This window comes from Serinus canaria, chromosome 4 (genome assembly GCF_022539315.1).
Source record: "Serinus canaria isolate serCan28SL12 chromosome 4, serCan2020, whole genome shotgun sequence".
Taxonomy (NCBI): domain Eukaryota; kingdom Metazoa; phylum Chordata; class Aves; order Passeriformes; family Fringillidae; genus Serinus; species Serinus canaria.
Genome location: NC_066317.1, coordinates 14058593 through 14064592, shown reverse-complemented (window position 1 = coordinate 14064592; position 6000 = coordinate 14058593). Strand labels below are relative to the sequence as shown.

The window sequence follows — 6000 nt, the reverse complement described above, 5'->3', positions numbered from 1 at the left end:
TCCTTTACCCCTTTTGATTCTTTTACAGCTTCCAGTTCCCATAGTCTAAAGGCAGAAAAATTTCAGTGGTTCTAATACAAACACCTTTATAGTTATAAGAGTAAACTAATACAATAGTATTCCCGCTATAATTCTCTTTGAATTATAAATTCCTACTGTAAATTGCCAAAATTTGCTATTGACATGAAGGAAACAAATGAGAGAGACAGAGATAGGAGGAAGATGTAGGGAGGAAAGGAGAGGGCAAGAAGGGAGGGAGGAGCAAGTCAGCCTTGCCAGAAACAGAATTTATTTGTGCTAAACCCATAAATAGAGTTAGAGATATGGCATTAGTAGACATACAATTTAAATAAATCAGCTGCTGGGAAACAGAAATGTTATGCAACAGAAGCAAATAACTGGTTCAGTGATCACTGGAATTAATGAGCCCTGAGTTTCAATGTATTTAGATTTTCTGGAGGGTGCCATTTTTAACTGAATTCTTCCAAAGCATCTGCATAGGTGCATCTCTTGTCGAAGAACAGATAATCTACACAAGATAGAAATACTCTCTATAGTTTGGATGATTCTTTTTGTTCAGTGAGGTGCAACTTCTGACTGAACTGGTGTAATAGAAGTTGAGAAACCTGCCCTAAAAGTGTTTTTGAAATTAGCATGATTCCATGAGAAGTTTTGGATTTTCTGAGTACTTGTTCACTAGTCCTAGATATTGAATTCAAAATGAAACATCCAATATTGTAACCAAAGTATTTAGGTGCGTTTTTCCAAATTCTCCAAATGGCTCCTATTTACTATTGTTTGTATTTTTTCTTATAGAAATTGTACCAGAAATCTAGTGAAAGAATTCAGAATAATTAGATATTTACAAACTTTGTCATCAATAACTTCTGATTTTCTGAAAATGCTCCAAATTATAAACCAACTAACTGACTGCTGATGGAAATGCCAATTATAGACAATGCCTGGTTTTGATTTTGGTCTTTTGAATCTCAGCAATTCGATTAAGGACTCCACAACTTGATGATAATATGTTCCTATTTCATACCAAATCTGGGGAGGTAAGTGGTTTAACAGGTAATACATTTGCTTAACACATCTTTCAATCTAATAAAATTAAAGTATTTCTTTCTAATACCTGAAGGCTTCATGGAAATCAATAGCTTTTTAAAAGCTGATATTTGCTGATAGTCCTCTCGACTCCAGCTGCAAATGCAATTGGATTTTTTAGATTGATACGTTGCCCTTACTCTGAATCTCTGGAGTTATGTGAGACAAGCTAAGCAGTTTGTTGAAGACACAAAACGGAAGAGGTCAGAGGAAACACTTTCCCTGTGCTGAAACTGGTACACAGAGTTCTCAGTCAACTCTTCCCCACACAGGACAGCAGTCCTGCAATGACGGTGAAAGTGTCTCTAAAAGATGACAATATCTTGGTGTAAAGAACTGCATTTTATCACTTTCCCCAGTAGCTGAGGTCAGCTGCATTTGCAACTACAGTTTTTGCATAATTCCTATGTGAAAACTTCCTCTTCCATGTTACTTTCCAGAACACCATAAAAGCAGGGACCACTAAATATAATTTTTGAATTTATATTAGTTTAAGACAAGACATCAACTGAGCTTTAGACATCTAGAAGAATAAAGACAAAACAAAGGTTCATTTAAAAAATCAGCAGCAGTAAAAATACCAAAAAAACATAAATCAGTAATTTCTAATAGCTAATACCAATGTGGCTTGACAGTAAAAGAAGCAGTTATAAAGGCTGTCTAGAAATAGATCTTTAACAGCATACTAAATTAGATAATTTCATTACATTTATTTTATGTACTAGTAAATACAGTTGGGCATGGAATCATGTTATTATGAATTGGAATAACAAATGTGTGCTTAAAGAAGATCAGAAATAGACTTATTTGCTTTGCTTTGTTTTGTTTTGTCTTTTTTTTTTTTCTTGTTACAGATCTAATTGTTTAGACATAAAGGTCTAATGATCCCAGGAAAGGAATTGGATATTAACAATGTTTAGAGAACACACAAGAGATGTAAGAGTTGCATTCAATAAAGCACTCCATAAAGTGCACACGGTCTTTAATAACAGCCTTTCCAGCTCTTCAATGTTTTTTTCCAACAACTTACCATGAAGATAATTCTTGACAAATCACTAATACTAAGCATCTATGACAAAACTATAAAGAATTTTTTAGAAGTATATGGATGATTTAGTGGATTATCAGCATTTATTGAACTTCACAGCAACCTGAGATTTTGAATTAAACTTTCTACCTGATCTGCAAGCAGTAGGCTCCTTGTGATTCTCAGCTGAACATGTATGTTCCTTCAAAGATCCTGTGCTTTGACACTTCATTTAACTGAGATGACTTTCTAGAAGTAATAAAGTACTGCTACTCCAGTCGAGCCAGTTGCTGGTTTTTCCTGTTCAAGATTTATCAGATGATTTCAAATATATTACAGAAGCATACTTTTAACTATGCAAAACTGAAAAAAGTTTAAAAAAAAATCCTACATAATTTAGTGCCAGATATTTTAATTCTTCAGGCCATCACATTTTCTATTGTTCTTTTCAGTCTGCTTTTGCAGTTTTAGAACAACATATTTTTACATTTTATTTAGGAAGGTTTCCTGTTTTATTCAGAAGAAGCCCATATATGTTTAGAAAATAATTTCTGTGGTACAACCAGATGAAAACTTGCCAGGAAATGAGGAACCTGAAATGATTCAACAAAAGACTCAAAATTTCATAAACTTGCTGGCATGAAAGAAGGGATTTTGAAACTCTTTTCTGTACTGCTGCTCCCTCTGATACACATTTTTTTTTCTCATTGTGAGAAAATATAATTAGGTATGAGTGAACTTTCCACTTTTTCTACACAGATTTTTTTGCACCTCTGTCTTGACAGAAGAACAGTAGTAGGAAACACAGGAATGACAGAAAATGCCTCACTCTTATTATCCTTGTAAATGCAACTAAAATGTATTAGCAAGATGTGTTCTGGATGGATCAAAGAAATTTTCACTCCAGTGCAGTTTCTGTTTACGGATTCAGCATTTTTGAAACTCTCACACACGAAATTTTACTGATTGTTTCAGAGACTGATCCCCGCCAGCCCCGGGGTAAATGCAAAGCAAAAGAGGTTTATTTAATCAGGTTTCCCACGGAAATCTGATTTTGCTCATGGATCTTCTTCTGTCTGGTAGGGTCGGGTAGAGACCCTTGCTGAGAATCCTGCGTGCCATTAGCAGGCAGCTACAGCAGTGGGTTCCCGGGGCTGTGGCTTAGATGAGTCCAGCGAAGCAGCTGTGCTCAGTTTCAGCGAGGAAAGAGTTAAGGAGCTCCGTCTTCCCCTGTGCCCGGGAGGCAGCCTTTGTGTTTAACATTGGCAGGGGCTCAGTTCGGGCTGGAGGTTTGTTTTAATTGGGGGAGGGGGCAGTGAAGAGGGGACGCTCCGACTTCTTCAGTCTGTCTCTTTCGTTCACTGTTTTAGCGGAGGTGGAGATTTTCAATTCCACCCAGTCAGACGCAGGCAGGAGGATCTGGTAAGACTATCCCAGGAAAAGCCACTCCGAAGAAATTCTCCGAGGCAGCGGCGGCGGCGCCGGCAGTCCCAGCATGAGGGTGAGCGGGGCGGGGAGGCGCGGCGGGGGGAAGTGCGCGGGATGCTGCGGGAGCCCCATCCCCATCCCGCGCCGGACACAGCCCGGCCCGAGCCACGGGCACCTTCCGCACCGCTGGAAACGCCCCGGACAGGGATTCGGGGCCGGTGGTGCACCTCTGTGTGCGGGTGTGAGCGTGTGAGAGAGAGGACGGGGGAGAGAACTAGAAACGGGCACAAGGCAGCTTGGGGGAACTGTTATTCCATAAAGTTTAACAATGTATGGATCTTGCCCGAGGCTCTCTATATGGGCTGTGGGGCAGGCAGCACTGGTTTGCCAGTGCATGCTGGAATTGATCCTTCTCTGGTGGAGCAAGGAGCGTGTTTCCTCTCGCCTTGGAGAAGGAGCAGCGGGCGGCTTCCCAGGCAGCGCTCGCTGGGAACAGCCTAGAGAATCCCCCTTGCCGGCGTTGTTCCCTTCAGTGCCTTCCTGCCCTGCTCCGCTTCATTTGCTCCTGTTCACATCTCAGCCGCCCTACACTCATTAAGCACTGTTCACGTTTTAGCTGGTCTTTGGAACAATTTCATTTCCAGTAGTACGGTCTCGCGAACCTCGGCATGGGAATTTTTCTGGCTTGATACTCCAGACAAGTCAGGAATTCAGTTTCCCGCATCCGCGGCTGCAGCACTGCAGGAGCACAGGCACAACACAGGAGGGTGGCTCCCACATTAACAGAGCACCCTCACACCCTTCAGGTACCCAGGCTGCGTGTGTGAAGGAGAATCCTAGATTACTTTTATCACAGAAAGTTATCAGGGATGCCAGTGTGTTACTCATACAAGGCAGGCTGCATGTTGTACTCTGCAGCAAGATAAAGACTTAAAAAATATGCACAGAGGAATGAAGGGCTGTCAGGAAGCTATAAAAAAGTACCCTTAGTAGTAAGCCTATTAAAAACTTTCTCGTTTTGCTTCTTAGGGAAAAGTTTCTTCCGGGAGAAGGAAGAGATGGTAATTGGTAATTTTGTTCCCAGCTTTGCATGCTGGCGGCATGACTGCCATGCTGCCACCATGTTTATATTATACATACATCAAATTTTCACAAAAAAGGACACAAAGTAGAAGGAAACTAATATGACTACTAAAACATCGGGCTGTGGGTTCTGTTCATAGCTTTATCACATTTACTTGGGAAAACTATTCATAGTGATACATGTTTACAATTTACATCTGTAAATTGAGGAACCGTAATCATAGAAAATATTACAAGTATTAATCCTTGCCTGGAAAGAGTTACAGTCAAACATCTCTGTTTTTTCTGGTAAGATTTAGAAACCTAAAGTGAAAACGCTTGCATCATACTGCTGCTAAGTGCCCTGAGATACTGTCATAACCAGCATTTAATTTAATTAAATAAAGAAGGATTTACTATGTAGTATGTTAAACTTTGAAATTAAGTCCATGGGAACTCGCAGTTGACCAGTTCCTGATCTCAAATACAGCAGTAAAAGGATTGAAAGGTGGATCCCTGGTCTGTGAGGGACAGGGCAGACAGGAATACTCAGGTTAGCACCACATCTGCTGCTCTACAGAGATACACAGACACTTCCACAGACGACATACAACAGGAGCCTACAATACTAGTAAATATTTATACTTTGCCTGCTCCAGAAGTACTATCAGTAAAGTTTCTCCCTCCTTCTCTGGTAAATATCTTGCTATAAACTGATTTAACAGCCCCACAGGGAATGAAATTAGGATTCATCTATTTAAAAGGATCCTCCCAAATACTTCAGACAAGTCCCTGGAAATCAGAAAGTCATAAATACTTTATTTGCAACGCTTTTTTTTGTCAACACTGCAGCACTTTGTTTTGTTTTGCAGATATAAACAATGTAAAAAAGAAAAAATCTAAATCTTCAATTAAACCAAGGCTTCAGGAAAATGGACTTAAATAGCATCCCTGGTTTCATTGGAGGTTTGGTATTTACAAACCCTGTGACAGTGGTTACACACAGGCAGCCACACTTACTAGGGCAGGATTCTATGATGCTTTCTTCCCTGCCTGGAAATGTCATGAGTTGTTGCTCAGAATACAAACCCAAGTATTATTTTATCCTTAAATAGCTTAATTTTTTATTATTAACTTCATTGTGGCTAAGTACTGAGCATGAGTTGAAATTACATTCAGAACCAGATGACAGAGTTTGAAGGTATTTTCCTGGCCAGAGGTCTATCCTAGGACTATAAAATCTTCCTCCTAATATTTAGGGATTTTGGATGTGGTCCAGATTTTGATTTGAAATACATGTTTTATCAGCTTTCATTTGAAATCCAGGGAATAAGTCAGACAAAAATAATACAAAGTCTAATTGTTGCAGTACCTCA

General features: G+C 39.7%; 1 protein-coding gene across 1 annotated transcript in view; it reads left to right on the top strand.

The window, feature by feature from the left end:
• Nucleotides 1–3200: 3200 nt before the first annotated feature.
• The window catches only part of EDNRA (endothelin receptor type A), a 36742-nt gene continuing 33942 nt past the window's right edge, over nt 3201–6000 (top strand). Inside the window, exon 1 of the mRNA XM_018926917.3 lies at nt 3201–3635. The gene's annotated coding sequence lies outside the window, so the exon portion shown is untranslated. The remainder of the gene's footprint in view (nt 3636–6000) is intronic.